We start from the raw sequence: 18319 nt of genomic DNA on the forward strand, positions 1-18319 counted from the left end.
TCCACTCTACTGATCCATTGAGGCCTTTCAACGATCAATAGGTTTGAGATTCTGATCAGAAAAAAGGAAGCATACTGTATATCAGATAAAGGCAGCTGGACTACACTTAAGGATGAAATCAGAAGGGCGAAAAGAGGCCATGACATACTCTTGACTGTTAAGATAAAGAAAAATCTGTAAAAATTCTATAACTATACTAAGAGTAAACACATATTTAGGGACATAGTAAACCCTTTTAAAGACCTACTCTAATTAACTTCAACAGGGCCCTGATGAAGGGTCTCAGCCCGAAACTTCAACTGCTTATACCTTTCCATGGATGCTACTTGACCTGTTGAGTTCTTCCAGTATTTTGTGTTACTTCGAAAGTCTATTGATTTGCCATTTGTGCTCGAATCCCTTTATGGCTTTTCCCACACAACTTCAATAACTTCAGAGCCCTATCTAAATTCTATATCTATATTCTTTCCTCAAAAAGACACCACTTTGACTAAGATTTTAGTCACCATCAAAACATATTTGATTTTTGTCATTGTTATATGCCTAGAAATGTTTTTTTAAAACTTAAAAGTATGATAGAAATGTTGTTTGCTGATGCCTCCACTTATTTTGTATGTTCAGATTTCTAAAGAAATGTTGAAATTGACAAAGACCACCAATTATTGTTCTGTGGTTAGAGTGATAATGAATCTGTGACTCGCTGTAAAGCTAATGCACATTATCTACACTCCAGCATCACATTGCAGCCACGTAGTCAGACTTTTGCAAATTGCTTCCACTTATCATTTGTGCGTCAAGTTATCAGATCAATTCCTTTTTTTATATATATATATAAGATGACATTAAATAAACCCACAGAGATTTTAATCAAGTAGAACTTTGGGTTTAATCCTAAAATTCATACCTTTGTATTAAAAGCTTAAAATTGCATTCATTGTTAAATCAGCCCCAACCAGTACAAATTTTATGAAGCTAAAGCATAATAGGACAATTTTCAAATCTTGTTATAAATAGAACATAGACCAGTACAGCACAGAAACAAGCCATTCGGATCCACAATGTTATGCCGAACCAGCCAAAATGCAAAGCAAAAACACCCAAACACTGATCCCTCCTACCTACACCATGTCCGTATCCCTCTACCTGCCTTACATCCATGTGCCTATTCAAATGTCTCTTAAAAGCTTCTAATGTATTCGCCCCATCACCATACCAGGCAGTGCATTCCAGGCATCCAGCACTCGGAGTGAAAAAACTTACCCCTCACATCTCCTTTTAACCTATCCCCTCTCACCTTCAATGCATGCTCTCTGGTATTAGACATTTCAACCCTGGGAAACAAATATTTCCTGTCTACTCTATCTAGGCTTATCATAATCTTATAAAACTTATCAGAACTCCCCTCAGTCTCTGCCGCTCCAGAGAAGACAACCCAAGTTTATCCAGCCTCACATGATAGCACATGCTCTCTAAACCAGGCAGCATCCTGGTGAACCTCTTCTGCACCCTCTCCCAAGCCTTAATATCATTCTATAGTGGGGAGACCTGAACTGTATGCAGTACTCCAGATGTGACCTAACCAGAGCTTTATAAAGTTGCAACATAACCTCTTGACCTTTAAACTCAACACCTCAACTAATAAATGCAAGCATTCCATGAGCCTTCTTAGCCACCCTATCAACCTGTGTAGCCACTTTCAAGGAACTATGTACTTGGATCTCAAGATCTTTCTGCTCAGCAACACTGTAAACAGCTTGCCCTTAACAGTGTACCGTCTCCTTGCATTTTCCCTACCAAGGTCCAAATGGTATAACGTTTCACTAATACAGTGAAAATTTGTGTACACAGGATCACAAGAGGCCGCAGAAAGTTGTAAACTTAACCAGCTCCATCACAGGCACAACCTTCCTCGCAATGGGGGACATCTTCAAGAGGAGATGCCTCAAGAAGGCAACATTCATTGTTAAGGACCCTCACCATCTGGGACATGGCCTTTTCTCGTTACTATCATCAGGGAGCAGGTACAGGAACCTGAAGACCCACACTCCGTGGTTCTTCCCCTTTGGCATCAGACTTCAGAACGGTCCATGAATGCTGACTTGTTATTTCTTTTATTTTGCACTATTTTGTAATTTATAGTAATTTTGTCTTTGCATGTACTGCTGCCAAACAAGGTCATACAACAGTGACAATAATTCTGATTCTGATCCATACATTTCAGTCCAGTGGTACACTAAGAGAATGCAGATAAATGAAAGGACCAAGAGGGCAAAAAAACAACGCAGAAGTAAGAGATTTATCTATCGCTCAGGGATGTCAGTTCAGATCTACAGCCAAGCCAATTTTAAATTACATAATGCACAAAAAAAAGCACTGAACAACTAATTTTTGGAACCGCAATATTTTATAATATAACAGATATTTCTGAAGAATATTTATTGTGTATAACTAGAATCAAGAATGAAAGAAAGTTGTAAAATTTAAAAAGAGATTTAAATAGACTGCAAATTTTAAAGGATTTATAATTGAAAACTTGCTTTCTTTGCTAGTTGTCATTTAAGGTAATGTCCCTTATTTGTAAGTTTCGGATTGTAACTATCAGAACAGAGAAGTTAACAAAATTCAATAGCTGAAATGCTTCAACAATCAAACAACAGTGTTTGGAGAAGGCTTGAACATCAAAAATAGTGAGCATCAGCTGATCAGGAAGAATACTGTCCACACCTTTTATACTTAAAACAGAAAATACAAGTTCTGATAGAAGTTCATCATTGTAAATCACTGCAAAAGCAATGTCAAGTTCTTTGTCAAATGCTCTATCTGATATTCTATTTCATATACCATTGGGTCTCATTAAGCAAAGATTACAAGGCAGGCTCCTGGGTGAAACAGGAACTAGACAATGAAAGTGGTGCACCATCCTGGTTGTTGGAAAGAACCTGTCATTGTCATATTGCTACATGTTGGCTGTGGCCTAGATCCCAACTCTTACACTGCTGCTGTCACCCATTTCACCTCAAGAAGAAATAATGGACTGTTTTACAGAACTGTGTTTTGAAAGTCATTCTTTAAGTATGTAGAAGATAGGAAACTGTATTCAATGTGTGAGGGCAGTCTTGGTGAGCAGCCGTATCAAGCTATGCATAGAATCTAGCCATGCAGCAATAAGCCAAAATTAACTAAAAAACACTGCAGGAACAACATATAGCATCTGAAACACAAAGAAACCAGAAGGCCTCAATTTTGCAACTCACTGAATTAGCTTTACAACAGCTAGCCAAGGTATCATAATACTGCCTGGGAAGGTCAAATATTGGTAGACCATATTGGTTCAAACTTTCCATTCACAAGAGTGATGATGAACCTCTGTTTGCTTGTCACTTCAACTTTCCATTCCTAACCCACTATGATTTCTGTCCTGGGACATCTAAACTGTTCCAATGAACTTGAAGAACATCAAAGTTCAAAGTAAATTTATTATCAAGGTATGTATATGTGTGTGTGTGTGTGTGTGTGTGTGTGTGTGTGTGTGTGTGTGTGTGTGTGTGTATATATATATATATATATATCAGCATATACTATCCTGAGATTCTTTTCCCTGTGGCTATTCACAGTAAGTACAAAGAAACACAATAGAATCAATGAAAAACCACACAAAACAAGACTGACAATCAGTGTTCAAAAGACAACAAACTGTGCAAATACAAAAAATAATAAATAAATAAGCAATAAATATCAAGAACACGAGATGAAAAGTCCTTGAAAATCAGTCTATAGGTTCTGGGAACAGTTCAATGTTGGGATGACAATGAAGCTGGGTGAAGTGTCCTCACTGGTTCATGCGCCTAATGGTTGAGGGGTAATAACTGATCCTGGACCTGGTGGTGTGAGTCCTGAGGCTCCTGTGCCTTCTTCCCGATAGCAGCAGTGAGAAGACAGCGTTGTCAAGATGGTGGGGATCCTTGATGATAGACACTGCGTCCTGCAACAGCACTCCGTATAGATGTGTTCAAAGGTGGGGAAGAGTTTACCTGTGATGAACTGGACCATATCCACTATTCAAAGTTGTGCTCCTCCCATTTACACTTTTTCTAGACCCATCCTTATTTTTGTTCATTTTACCTTGATTACCTGATCTCTCCTGCTTTCCACCCAATCATGCTCCCCACCTTAATACTCTCCAGCTCAATGACCCACCACCCCACTTCAATACTTTCCAAATCTTAAAATTGATGTATCTTCAGCATCTTCCAGTAGTTGTAGCAGAAGTGAACAACCTGAAATATTAACTCTCTTTACTACTGCTGTGTAACTTGTTGAATACTTCTAATGGCTGCCTTTTTTTGGATTTCTAGCTTATGCAGTATTTTTTTTAGAAACACAAACTTGCTCTAATTGTTTCATACTAGAAACCAGAGCCTGCTGCTTTGGGGAGTTCCATGAGTGAGCAATTGCCACTCTCTTATTTAGCTCCTACAGTAAGCTAAACTCTTAGGTACACACACACACACACACACACACACACACAGCTGGGGTGCACAGTACTGTATTTGTCAACGTGGAGCAGGGAGCGAGTTCGTAAATCTGGTGGGAGCAAAGGATGTTGGGAATGGTGAGGGTGAAGTCCTGTGGGAGGGGTGTGGGACAGGTGGCAGAGCTGGGGTGGGGACTGGTACGGGTGCAGACACACCCAGCTCTGAGACACCAGGCAACGTTATTTGATTCCAAACAATTGGTTGACTGATCATTTCAAAATGTCTCTCTGATACTTTCCACTCTCTCCTCTCTTACTTCCCCCTTCCCACTCTCAGTCCACAACAGAGACCCATATCAGAATCAGGTTTTTCATTCACACACCATAATTTTTTTTTTGCAGCAATACAGTACAATACATAAAATTACTGCAGTACTGTGCAAAATTCTTAGGCTTCCTAGCTATATATACTGTATATGTCCAAGACTTTTGCACAGTACTGTATATGTAAATAGTATTCAAATTAATCCTCCAACCCATTTGCCAACTTGCTTATCTTTCTCAGCAGCACCAGAACAACCCTATTTTACTTCAAGTTGGAAAATCTGGATTTTGCTGCTGAATCACCACACCCAGCTATCTGGTCAAATTAATCCTTCACCTGGCTTCACCTATCACCTTCCAACCTTCCACTCCACCTACCTTCTTATTCTGGCTTCTTCCCCCTTCTTTTCTAGTCCAGAAGGGTCCCAGCCCAAATTGTCAACTATTTATTTCCCTCCATAGACACTACCTGATCTGTCGAGTTCCTCCACCAGCACCCCCTACCAACTGTCCCACAATCTCTTTGACTCACTGCCATCAGGAAGGAGGTGCAGGAGCATCAGGACTAGGACTGCCAGAATGGGTAACAGTTTCTTCCCTCAGGCTGTGAGACTAATGAATACCTGCCACCACCAAGGTCTCATCATTAGGACAGCGAGATGTTTACTGTGGTGTTTGCCTGTGCTGCACTTTACAACATGCATTTTGAGTTATATTTTATTATTATAATATTTTGGTTAATGTGCTGTGTGTGGTTTATATTGTATGGGTGCACCATGGTCCAGAGGAATGCTGTTCAATTTGGTTGTACATATTAGGGTATATTCTGGACTGAGGGTGTATAGCAAAATGTTAACTTCAGCAACCAATCATTAAATTAAATTTGAAATGCAACTCTAGACAATAGGTTCCAAGAGCTTTGAACAGCAGTTAATCAAAAAAACTAGACAATGCCGATTAACATTCATTTTGAGTGTCTGAAGTATGGCTGGATAACATCAAGGATTGGACCAAGCTGGACAAGACTAGGGATATTGTGGACAAGTGTCAGGACAGAGCGGAGTGGAGGGAAATCGTCCGCCAACTGGAAATTCCAGATGCGACCTAACGACGACAACGTGTGGGTGCGAAGGAGGAGGTGTGAAAGTTATATGTAATTCAAAGGAAGCATTGTAGATACATTGTAAATATAGAATTGTCCTTTGATCTTTAGCATAGAAAATGTCATGTGATATTGGGTCAATCAGGCTGCTTCCTTCGACAGGACCTTAACATGATGCATGTGCGTCTCATTTCATCGAATAAAAAACTACTTCACATCTACCAGCTGCGTCTCTCCAGTGACTTTGTTCATATTACAAAAGTATACATGTACAGTCCAATGGCAATAAACAAACTTGAACTTGGAATTCCCCCCAGCATTCTGTGTATGTTCCTCTGGGTTTCCAGTACCTGCAGAATATCATGTGTTTATGGTCAAATTAACACCTACCCAACAATAGTACTATCGAATCCTGAAATGAGTTTTAAAAGTCACATCAGGATTGTTTTTATTCCATATCACTTGCATCTGGATCATTTCCATTCCATAACTCAGACTTGTATTACTTAATATCACATGATCTATACAGGTTATGATAGCATAGTGTACAAAACGCAAATTATTAACTACCGTCACTATTCAAACTAGATTAGACCACTGCAAATCTATTAAAATCAGCAAGACCCAACAAGCACTTGAGCACTATGCGAATGCAATTTTCCACACACACACGGAAAATAAGATTTTTCTTGACCAAAAATATTATGAATTATAAACTAAGAGGGTGGCAGGGTGGAGACACATTTCTACTAAAGGAGATGCAAGACACTCCTTCCCTCCGTTAGCCTGCAGCTCACCCCTGGACAAGGTGTAGCATCTGTTTTTGCCCTCCTCCTTCCCCCAGCAGATCAGGGTCACGTGAAGCCATTGGAGCAGGTGGTGGATGGTCGTATGAGCAGCTGGTGCACATCACAAGTCCTGGTTATATGCCCACTAATGCCGGGCAGTCTCTAAAGAGTATTGCTAATGACTGGGGTAACCCATCTTGTAAAGACGCTGCCCAGAAGGCAACGGCAAACTACTTCTGCAGAAAAAAATTGCGAAGAACAATCATGGTCATAGACCATGATCGCATACGTTATACGCCACGGCACAGAATGACGATGACAAACCAAACTGAAAAACAATTCCTTTCTCCTTTATTTTACTTGCTAGCATGTGGTAATGAAATGAATGAGAAAAATTGTTGCCCATGCACGTAAACATTAATATTTTGTGTAATTGTTTTTATAAAGCAGGATGTACTAAAGCAGGATGTACTAGGCATTCTTTCATAAACATCAATGGAAATGTAAACAACTCTCACACTGTATCTATGGAGATCCAATCAATTAGAAACTGCTTAACTGGAAACATTCTTGCATGAGTCAGATGGTTCAGTCCCTCCTCCAGAGATCTGAGCACAGAAATCTGGGTTGAGACTCTGCTGAAAATATCACTGGTCTGCAATGCAATTTGCAGGAGAGATTTTAAAACAGGGACACTGTCTTTTTAGAGTCAAAGAGTCATACAGCAATGAAATAGGTCCTCTGGCCCAACTCATCCATGTTGACCATATTGCTCAGTGAGCAAGTCCCATCTACCTGCACTTAGTCCATAGCCCTCAACATCTCTCCTAACTGTGTATTTATTTAGATGGTTTTTTAAACATTGTTGATATGCGTGCCTCCACCATTATTTTTGGCAACTCATTCTGTAATACTTAAACATAATCTTAACTGGCAACAGATGAGTTAAAACAAAAATTGGCTTCAAAGGCATTCAAAACCGACATTGGTAGATCTTCTAATTGGAGAAACAGACACACCATGGCTAGAGCAGAAGGTGGGACGGGTTCGAGGAACAGGGCGTGCTCCTAGACCTCACGAGTACTGGGATCGCTATTACACTGAACCCAGGGCCTCGCAGAGTAAGGGGCACCGGCAGAGTGAAGTTAGGAGCAAACAGAAGCCTTGGACGCTTCCTCACAGTCCTCTTAAAAACTGGCCTGGTGATTGGTGGCAAAGGGACAAGTAGAAGGTTGTTTTTCTCATTGACCGGTGCTGAGAACTTTGTTGTTTATGTAGTGCGATCAGTTGAGTCAAATATGATGTTCTCGTAAACTCAGGGCAGGGGTTCCTAACCAGGGGTCTACGGACCCCTCGGCTAATGGTAAGGCTCCATGGCATAAACAAAGGTTGGGGCCCCTGACCTAGGGGTTGTCTGTTGGTAGGGCTTCAGGTGGCTGTAGAGGCCAATGCAAGATCCACCTATGAGGGGTGATTGATACGTTCGTGGCCTAAGGTAGACAGCGTCAATTTCAGAAAACCTGGCACATTTATTTTTCAACATAGTCCCCTTCTACATGTACACACTTAGTCCAGCGGACGTGGAGCATACAGATCCCTTCTTTGTAGAAGTGGTCTACAGCGGGGGTGATTGATAAGTTCGTGACCTAAGGTAGAAGGAGATGAGTTATAAACTTCAAACTTTCTGCATTTTCACTCAAAGAGTTGAACTGCATGTGTATGTAATGAGAGTGTCTTGGACCTCCAGGTGGTCCACAGCAGGGGTGATTGATAATTTCATGGCCTTAGGTAGAAGGAGATGAGTTATACAGCTCTCGTTACGTGTACATGCAGTTCAACACTGAGTGAAAATGCAGAAAGTCTGAAGTTAATAACTCAATTCCTTCCACCTTAGGCCACAAACTTATCAATCACCCCCGCTGTGGACCACTTCTGGAGGTCCAAGATGCCGACTTCGACGAAGAAGGACGAAGTGTGTAAATGTAGGAAAGATAAATGTGCTAGGTTTTCTAAAATTGACTCCTTCTACCTTAGGCCACAAACTTATCAATCACTCTGTATCTTAGAAAGAATATGCTGAAGCTGGAGAGGGTTCAAAGGAGGTTCACGAAAATGATTCCAGGATTCTTTTGGTACTTAAAAGTTTCCCAATCCCCTAACTCCCCGCTAGTTTTTGCTCTACTATATGCCCTCTCTTTGGCTTTTATGTTGACTTTGACTTCCTTTGTTAGTCATGGTTGTGTTATCTTTCCTTTAGAATACGTTGTCCTCTTTGGAATGTATACATCCGTGCCTTCCAGAAATTCCAGCAGCTGCTGCTTTGCCGCCATCCCTGCCAGTGTTCTTTTCTAATCAATTCTGGCAACCCTTCTCTCGTGCCTCTGTAATTTCCTTTACTCCACTGTAATACTGATACATCTGACTTTAGCTTCTGTTTCACAAATTTCAGGGTGAATTTGATCACATTATGATCATTTTCTCCTAAGGGTTCTTTTACTTTAATCTCTCTAATCAATTCTGGTTCATTGGACAACACTCAATCCAAAATAGCTGATCCCCTAGCAGGCTCAACTTTGAGCTGCTCTAAAAAGCCATTTCATAGGCATTCTAGAATTTACCCCCTTGGAATCCCACACCAACCTGATCTTTCCAGTCTACCTGCATATTGAAGTCCTCCATGACTATTGTAACATTGTCCTTTTGGCATGCATTTTCTATATCCCATTGTAATCTGTAGACCACATCCTTACTACTGTTTGGGTGAGTCTGTATAGAACTTCCATCAGGGTCTTTTTACCCTTGCAGTTCCTTAGCTCTATCCACAACAAATCAATACCTTCCGACCCTAAGTCACCTCTTTCTAATGATTTAATTTTTTAAATCAACAGAGCCAAGCCACCCCCTTTGCCTTCCTGCCTATCCATTCGATAAATGTGTATCCTTGGACAGTGAACTCCCAGCTATAATCTGCCTTCAGCCATGATTCAGTGATGCCTACATCATATTTGCCAATCTATAACTGTATTACAAATTCATCCACCTTATTCCATATTCTGTGCATATTCAAATATAACACCTTCAGTCTTGTTCGATTTTGTCCACCTTTTATATTGCAACTCATCCTGTTGACTGCAATTTTGCCCTATCACCTAGCTAGGAGTCTCAGTACACATTGCTTCTGTTTGTAAACCAACTACCTCATCTTCAGCACTATCACTTCGGTTTCCGACCCCCTGCCAAATTAGTTTAAACCCACCTGAACGACTCTAGCCAGCCTGCCCAGAAGGAGATTGGACCCCCTCGGCCTTGGGCTCAGAAGTAACCGGTCGCTTTTGTACAGGTCATCCCATTCCCAGAAGAGATCCCAACGATCCCTAAATCTGAACCCCTGCCCCCTGCACCAGCTCCTCAGCCACACATTCACCTGCCAAATCATCCTATCTTCTGGTTTATATGATAATGGTCCAGTAAATACAAGACGATTGGAGACTCTTCACTGCAGCAGCCTTCCTCTGCCTTCACTGTGGAGGTCTCGGTGGATCGTTTTTAATATTACCCCCATGGGTGACTCTGTCAGGAGCTAAGCACAAGACAGCTAAGCTCCAGATGGCATCATTCTTGGGATCTCAGGATCTCACAAGCCTTTCCACCACAACAAGGTACATTGACATGGATGGGAATGATTAGTAAGCTTGCATATGACACCCAAGTTGGTGGTGTTGTGGATAGCAAGGTCGCCTAAGGCTACAGCAGGCAGACATCCCACCTCTCCCGGAAGTTCCGGGAGTCTCCCTCCCGCATATTGATAGCGGCTCCCTGATGCCCACAAATTACATACAATATCCCGGAAATCAATTTTTTTGACAGCGAGTGAGAGAGCAAGAGCACGCGCGCAAGATGGAGAGTGAGAGCCATGGCAGAGTGTTCCAAAAAAAATATAAAACGTACTTCACCCCAGACTACATTAAAGTGTACCCCTGCCTAACAGGGGCCAAAAATAATGACAGTGTTGCTCGCTGCACTGTTTGCAACAATGACTTTTCTATTGCCCATGGTGGGTTAAGACTGTAAAAGACATGTTGAGGTGAGTTTAACAGGTGTCATTCGTTCATTAGCATAGTTAACGTTATTTAAGCTAGCTGGCTAACTGCTAAGGAGCTACTCTATTGCAGACATCCCACCTCTCCCGGAAAATGATGGTACTACCTCCCTGAAATGAGTTTTTGCAGGGTAGGATGTCTGAGCAGGTAACATAAAATACTCAACAAGTCAGACAGCATCAACGGTGCAAACTGCCCTTTTAAAGACACCGTATCATAGTTTTTAGTAAGAGTGGGGAAATAATTGCCCTTCCCACAGCTGCGACAACCAACAACTCATCAGAGTATCTGGTCACGACGGCATAGACGTACTAGCACCGAGTTAGCGTTCAAAGTACCTCACTAGCTACAATTTGCTTTGGGGGCTGGTAAAGGAGGTCTATGAATGCATTTAAAAAAACACTTCGGACAGTGTCCCGCCGCCAATGGCCATGGGGCAGCTCGCTGTGTTCGGTCGAGCCGGGATTGTCAGCGGACCTTTGGCGCCGCAGTATGTGAAGCATTCGAACAGAGGTTCCTGTCCCTGGGGGTGAGGGGCGGGGGGAGGTTTGCTCACTCACTTTTACCTCAAGCACGGAGAATTATCCACCGATTCAGTCCCCTCAGACCCTTAGCCGCGCAAAATGGGCAGAGCGTGCTCCACTATTCTTCCGGCGCACGGGGACAGGACGCGCAGGCCTGCGGCGCAAAGTACCATGGGAAATGTAGTCGCCTGCAAACTACAACTTCCACAGAGGCTCAGTGGAAGGGTATGGGTATTCCAGTGTAAAGAGCTGGGGAACTTTCACCCCTCTGGATTAGGATCGTTTAAAGTTAATGAGAAGACCAGGCATTTCAAATTAGTGTTAATTTTTCATTCGTGGGTATCTTAAGACATATTTAGCAGAAGAAGGCAAGAAGAAATGTTTAATACAAGAGCTTCTGCAAATGCTGGCACTCTTAAGCAAAATACACAAAATGTTGGAGGAACCCAGCAGGTCATGCAGCAATTGTGGAGCGGAATGAAGAATTGTTGTTTTGGGCCAACACTCTTCACTAGGACACTCCTAATGAAGTTGTGGTGGAAGGCCTCAGCCTGAAATGTCAACTGTTTGCTCCCCTCCATTGATACTGCCTGAATTGCTGAGTTCATCCACTATTTTGTGTGTGTTGCAAAAGGAAATGTTTTTTTTCTTTCTTTCTGTACACCCTCTGCCAAAACTACAGAGAGGAAGGAAACAAAGTGGGAAAGGGAGTTTGGAAAAGCAGTATGCAGAATAAATAGATGGCAACAAAAAATAAGGGGAAATGTTTAAAAAGACAAAATGAAAGACTAGATCTGAAGAACTGCAGCACCTGAAACCATGCATATGAAAAGCAAAAGTGGAAGTAAGCAAATATGAACTTATTGTCATTATAGGAAGCCTCCATGTTATAGCAGGATTCTTTAAAGATTAAGGATCAACTTTATTTGAACTATACTTGTATTAGCAACTTGCTGTGGTGTGTTGGTGTGACATTCAACAATCACAGGGGCTATGGTAGTGTAGCTGTTAGCGCGTGCTGTTGTATTTTGGGGCATCGGAGTTCACTACTTGCACCATCTGTAGGGAGTTTCTTTGTTCTCCCTGTGTGTTTCTTTCAGGTGCTCTGGTTTCCCCCGCGTGCTCCAATTTCCTCCCATGCTCCAAAGATGTACTGTTAGTAGATTAATTGATCACTGTAAATTGTCGAGCGATCAGGCTAAGATTAAATAGGTGGGTTGTTGGGCCAGAAGGGCTTGTTCCATGCGGATTGTCAAAATAAAAATAAATACTTAGACAATAGGTGCAGGAGTAGGCCATTCGGTCCCTTGAGCCAGCACCGCCATTCACTGTGATCATGGCTGATCATCCACAATCAGTACCCCGTTCCTGCCTTTTCCCCATATCCCTTGACTCCACTATCTTTAAGAGCTCTATCTAATTCTTTCTTGAAAATATCCAGAGAATTGGCCTCCACTGCCTTCTGAGGCAGAGCGTTCCACAGATCCACAACTCTCTGGGTGAAAAAGTTTTTCCTCAACTCCGTTCTAAATGGTCTACCCCCTATTCTTAAACTGTGGCCTTTGGCTCTGGACTCCCCCAATATCAGGAACATGTTTCCTGCCTCTAGCGTGTCCAATCCCTTAATATTCTTATATGTTTCAATCAGATCCCCTCTCATCCTTCTAAACTCCAGTGTATACAAGCGCAGTTGCTCCAATCTTTCAATATATGACAGTCCCGCCATCCAGGGAATTAACCTCGTGAACCTACGCTGCACTACCTCAATAGCAAGAATGTCCTTCCTCAAATTTGGAGACCAAAACTGCACACAATACTCCAGGTGTGGTCTCACCAGGGCCCTGTACAGCTGCAGAAGGACCTCTTTGCTCCTATACTCAACTCCCCTTGTTATGAAGGCCAACATGCCACTAGCTTTCTTCACTGCCTGCCGTACCTGCATGCTTACTTTCAGTGACTGATGAACAAGGACACCTAGCTCTCATTGTACTTCCCCTTTACCTAACTTGATATCATTCAGATAGTAATCTGCCTTCCTGTTCTTGCCACCAAAGAGGATAACCTCACATTTATCCACATTAAACTGCATCTGCTATGCATCTGCCCACTCACCCAACCTGTCCAAGTCACCCTGCATTCTTATAACATCCTCCTCACATTTCACACTGCCACCCAACTTTGTGTCATCTGCAAATTTGCTAATGTTACTTTTAATCCCTTCATCTAAATCATTAATGTATATTGTAAATAGCTGTGGTCCCAGCACCGAGCCTTGTGGTACCCCACTAGTCACTTCCTGCCATTCTGAAAGGAACCCGTTAATCCCTACTCTTTGTTTCCTGTCTGCAAACCAATTTTCTATCCATGTCATAAAGAATTCTATAAAAATAAGCTGGAGGTTAAAGTATGGATACAGATGCATAAATAACAGCATGCATTTAAATGTATACAGCAAAATAGTTTTAAGGTGTTAGTGCTAACAGTGCATTGTAGAGGAGGGGCTAACTAGAATGATTGATCTCTCTGCGTGTAATTAGTACGAATGGTGGACGCAGGCAAGTTCAACGCACGCACAACGTCTTTATTTCGTTCACCACGATCGAAACGCTTAATTACGTCCAGTTTTATGCTAAGCGTAACACCCTTACGAAATCTCTTAGGCTTTTCTGATACCTTGGGACACACCTTGCTAACGGATACACAAAATAAATCGAGACCCCTGTTTCATCCAGGGGGTCAGTGTGGACATGGTGGAGGATTACAAATACCTGGGGATACGAATGGACAATAAACTGAACTGGTCTAAGAACACTAAGGCTGTCTACAAGAAGGGTCAAAGCCGTCTCTATTTCCTGAGGAGACTGAGGTCCTTTAACATCTGCCGGAAGATGCTGAGGATGTTCTACGAGTCTGTGGTGACCAATGCTATCATGTTTGCTGTTGTGTGCTGGGGCAGCAGGCTGAGGGTAGCAGACGCCAACAGAATCAACAAACTCATTCGTAAGGCCAGTGATGTTGTGGGGATGGAACTGGACTCTCTCACAGCGGTGTCGGAAAAGAGGATGCTGTCTAAGTTGCATGCCATCTTGGTCAACGTCTCCCATCCACTACATAATGTACTGGGTGGGCACAGGAGTACATTCAGCCAGAGACTCATTCCACCGAGATACAACACAGAGCGTCATAGGAAGTCATTCCTGCCTGTGGCCATCAAACATTACAACTCCTCCCTTGGAGGGTCAGACACCCTGAGCCAATAGGCTGGTCCTGGATTTATTTCATAATTTACTGGCATAATTTACATATTACTATTTAACTATTTATGGCTCTATTACTATTTCTATTACTATTTATTATTTATGGTGCAACTGTAATGAAAACCAATTTCCCCCTGGGATCAATAAAGTATGACTATGACTATGAGAACACAAAACACAAAACGCAGGCTGTACTCCTCTTCCTTAAAGCTTCATATGGAACTGCAAAAACCTAAAGCAGACAGTCAATTTCTTGTAGAGAAATAGCACACTTATCAGAGAACAGTTGAGAAGGAGAAAGCAACTGGGCTGGGCCCAACACATTCGCAGTCTCTTAAAGGCAAAGTATACACACACACACACACACACACACACATGCGAACGGACACGTGTGGCCACGCCTCACATACTTCTCCGCATTCAAATTATTCACACTACTTACAGGAAAAAGGGATGCAGGTCAAATGATCCCTTCCCTACAACAATGATGCACAAATATACTAGCCACCGTCTGATTCCCACTGCTGCCAAACGTTAGCCAATGTCCTCTGCAGGGAATCCTGAATGGAAAGCAAGGAATCTGGCTGAGGACAAAAAGAACCCTTATTGGAAGAGGACTTGAAGAATGACCCTTCCCTCTCAACAGTCTCTCTTTCTTGCTTCCCCGTACGGTACTTCCTCCACATTACATATAGGGTGGGGTGGGAACTCTATTTACCTGCTCCTGCGGGATTCCTGCATTGAGCAACACTAAAAAGGTTTCTTTATGGGTGTGGTAAACCATATATATATGTTGTAACTGGGTTAGCTGTCTGGACACGCCCCTCTGCTGACTGCTCCTGTGGCTCCTCCCACAGACCCCTGAATAAAGGTGATTTCACCTTGCCCCTCCCCCTCAGTCCAGGGGCAGACACTCACTGTGGAGGTCGTGTTGTACAGCGAATAAAAGCCATTCAGTATTTTACCAAACCTCAGTCTTTTGGAGTTATTGAAGGTGCTTCAATGGGACATGCAGGATCCCCCACTTCCTGTCTGCTTATTTAACTTCCATACCTGGCTACGTATACCCTTGTCTACATACTCTAAACCAACCTTTCTCAACCTTTTTGACCTTAAGGAACCCTTGAAATAATTTTCAGATCTCAGGGGACCTCTGCATAAAAATTATTATATCTACAGCTTAGAGTATGTTAGCAGGATCAGTTAAGCTGTAGATAAAATAATCCAAAAATAATTGTCCATGCTCTTTTGAGTAGAGAATGAATTTCACTTACCTTTCTTGAAATCAATCTTTTTTTTTTCCCTTTCATAAATATTAAAAACTCATAAGACAGACATAATAAATTTCACAATTCTGGGTTGAACTTGAGAAAAGCACCGCTTGCCTTAAAGAAAGGAAGAGGCCACAAGCCCTTTCCACATACTATTTTACACCTGGGATATTTGAAACTGGACACCAGGCAACTAACCAATGGGAAAAGCAGCTAGTTTCTAAATTAACCCATCATGACTGTGACTTTCAACAGACAGAGTAAACAACACCCCAACAGAACACAAGCCCCTTCACCAGAGGTGCTACCTCTGTCTGGTCACCACATACACCTCTGTGTTTGCAATAAACTGTGTTAACTACTTTGCACAGTACTAAGTTCCAACTGAGTTAACGTAATAAAGTATTAGCTAAGCTTAAATGTATGTCCAAATTCAAAGATTTCCTCAGGATCCCAATAATGTTTTAGGTAACACCAGGTATTAATTATCTTGATTTGCTAGCTAGCACTAATCTTGTGCATTTCTCAGAAAACATTTACCATGTTGCACATCGAAATCCGCAATGATTTTACTGGGAGATTAACCTCACTGCAAAACTTTGGCAAGATATGGGGACTTTCTCAGCCAAAGCTGTTGGCTTGATGGTTATCAATTTGTAATATTGTACTCTGTGTGAGATGAATTAATAGTGTATGATGAAAACATAATTGTGCATTATGAGAAACTCTAACCACATTTTTCATGTTTTGGTAACGATGATACCAACCATGACAAATTCCAAAAGAATTTCAGTTTCTAAATTTATTAGGCATTAAATATACAAGTATTTGTTATTAGTCGAGGGTGAGAGTAGATCCTGTGTATTTTAAAGTTCCTCCAAGAGGACCGCAATCTTATTGTGTGTTGAGCTAAATTGGGTGGAGTCAGGGCTTTATGCTTTGGCTCTTGTTAGGGTCATCCATGCCAAACAGGTCAAAGGGTAGAGGCCAGATTAAGAGTGGTCCACTGGTCCTACAGGTGTGGGGGTTCAGCTCAGAGTTAACAACCCTGACTGGTAAAACAAAAGTGTTATGTAAGCAGCGATGAAGGATTCTTCTACATCCGAGTGTGAGGGTATTCCTAAGTTTCCACCTGGGACTTGTGTATCTGACAGTAGTGAAAACGGAAAGGAAGCTACTGACATGCTGAAGGAAGCCATGAACACTACCAGAGATGAAGGACCTTCATTGCTGTCCATAATGCCAGCAACGTATTGGGAAGTTAGTCAGTCAGTATTTTAAGGTAGAAAGGTGTGAACAGGGGAGGTCAAATAGGATTCAGGATGTAGATAAGCGGCTTACTAACCTGTAGTGGGTAAGAATGTAGAACAATACAACCCAACAAAGAACTAATAAATTAGCATGTTCTGTAATGATCTCCCCATCTTCCACATCAGGAATAAAAGAATATCAAGAATGCCAATGGACTACTGGCCTTTTATATCCCTTTTTTATATCCCTCATATCCCTTTTGCTAATCAACTGTCCAGCTCTTGGCTCCATCCCTCCCCCTCCTGTCTTCTCCTATCATTTCGGATCTCCCCCTCCCCCTCCCACTTTCAAATCTCTTACTACTTCTTTCAGTTAGTCCTGACGCAGGGTCGGCCTGATACGTCGACTGTACCTCTTCTTATAGATGCTGCTTGGCCTGCTGCGTTCACCAGCATTTTTTGTGCGTGTTGCTTGAAATTCCAGTATCTGCAGATTTCCTCGTGTTGGCCTTTTATATATGGAAGGTTAGAACACAACAGGAAATTTTTCTAAACTTTACAAAGCCTTTGTTAGATCACAACTATTTTACTTTGTATACTTCTGTGCAGCACACTCTGAGCAGAATAAATTGGTTTTGGAAGAGGTATAACAGAGATTATACAAATATTTGAGAAGATATTGCATGAAGCAAGCTTTTATTCTTTGGAATTTAAAGTTCAGGAGTGATTTAATGAAGGTTATTGGGATTTTGAAAGGAACTGATAAAGTTGATAGAGATGGCTCTCTGCTGATGGAGGAGTCTAGGACAAAGGGATGTGATTATCGAAGAGATGTGGGGAATACACCATTGTGAAAAGTTGTAGAAATGGGGAATTATCTTTCATAGTAAGCATTAAGAAATAACTCTGTTAATGAGCTGAATTGTGTTAGACTTGGCTGGAGGCTTCAAAGGCAACATTTGATATTCACAAACGAGAAAATATGCAGTAGTTGATTTGACATTCACCCTCCATTTACAGTTTTATACCCAATTTAGCAAATTGAGAACCTGTTCCATTATGTATATCTACAGAGTGGCCATTCCCCAGTACGTCTGAGTCATTGCTCAAATGCTTTTGCTTTTCACTTGGTTCATTCAAAGATCAACTTTATTTGCCATATATATTTACATGTATTAGGAACTTGATGTGGTGTATTGGTCAGAGAGCAACATGCAATAAAAAACAAT

General features: G+C 41.8%; 1 protein-coding gene across 2 annotated transcripts in view; it reads right to left on the bottom strand.

Moving 5' to 3' along the window:
* The window catches only part of scamp4 (secretory carrier membrane protein 4), a 48854-nt gene extending 37403 nt beyond the window's left edge, over positions 1-11451 (bottom strand). The window contains exon 1 of one of the 2 annotated variants that reach the window (XM_072243804.1): positions 11355-11451. The gene's annotated coding sequence lies outside the window, so the exon portion shown is untranslated. Of the gene's footprint in view, positions 1-11348 lie in introns of both variants that reach the window. The other variant, XM_072243805.1, reaches the window with a different exon arrangement.
* Between the last annotated feature and the right edge of the window lie 6868 nt (positions 11452-18319).

The sequence above is a fragment of the Mobula birostris genome, chromosome 26, assembly GCF_030028105.1.
Source record: "Mobula birostris isolate sMobBir1 chromosome 26, sMobBir1.hap1, whole genome shotgun sequence".
NCBI classification, from domain to species: Eukaryota; Metazoa; Chordata; class Chondrichthyes; order Myliobatiformes; family Myliobatidae; genus Mobula; species Mobula birostris.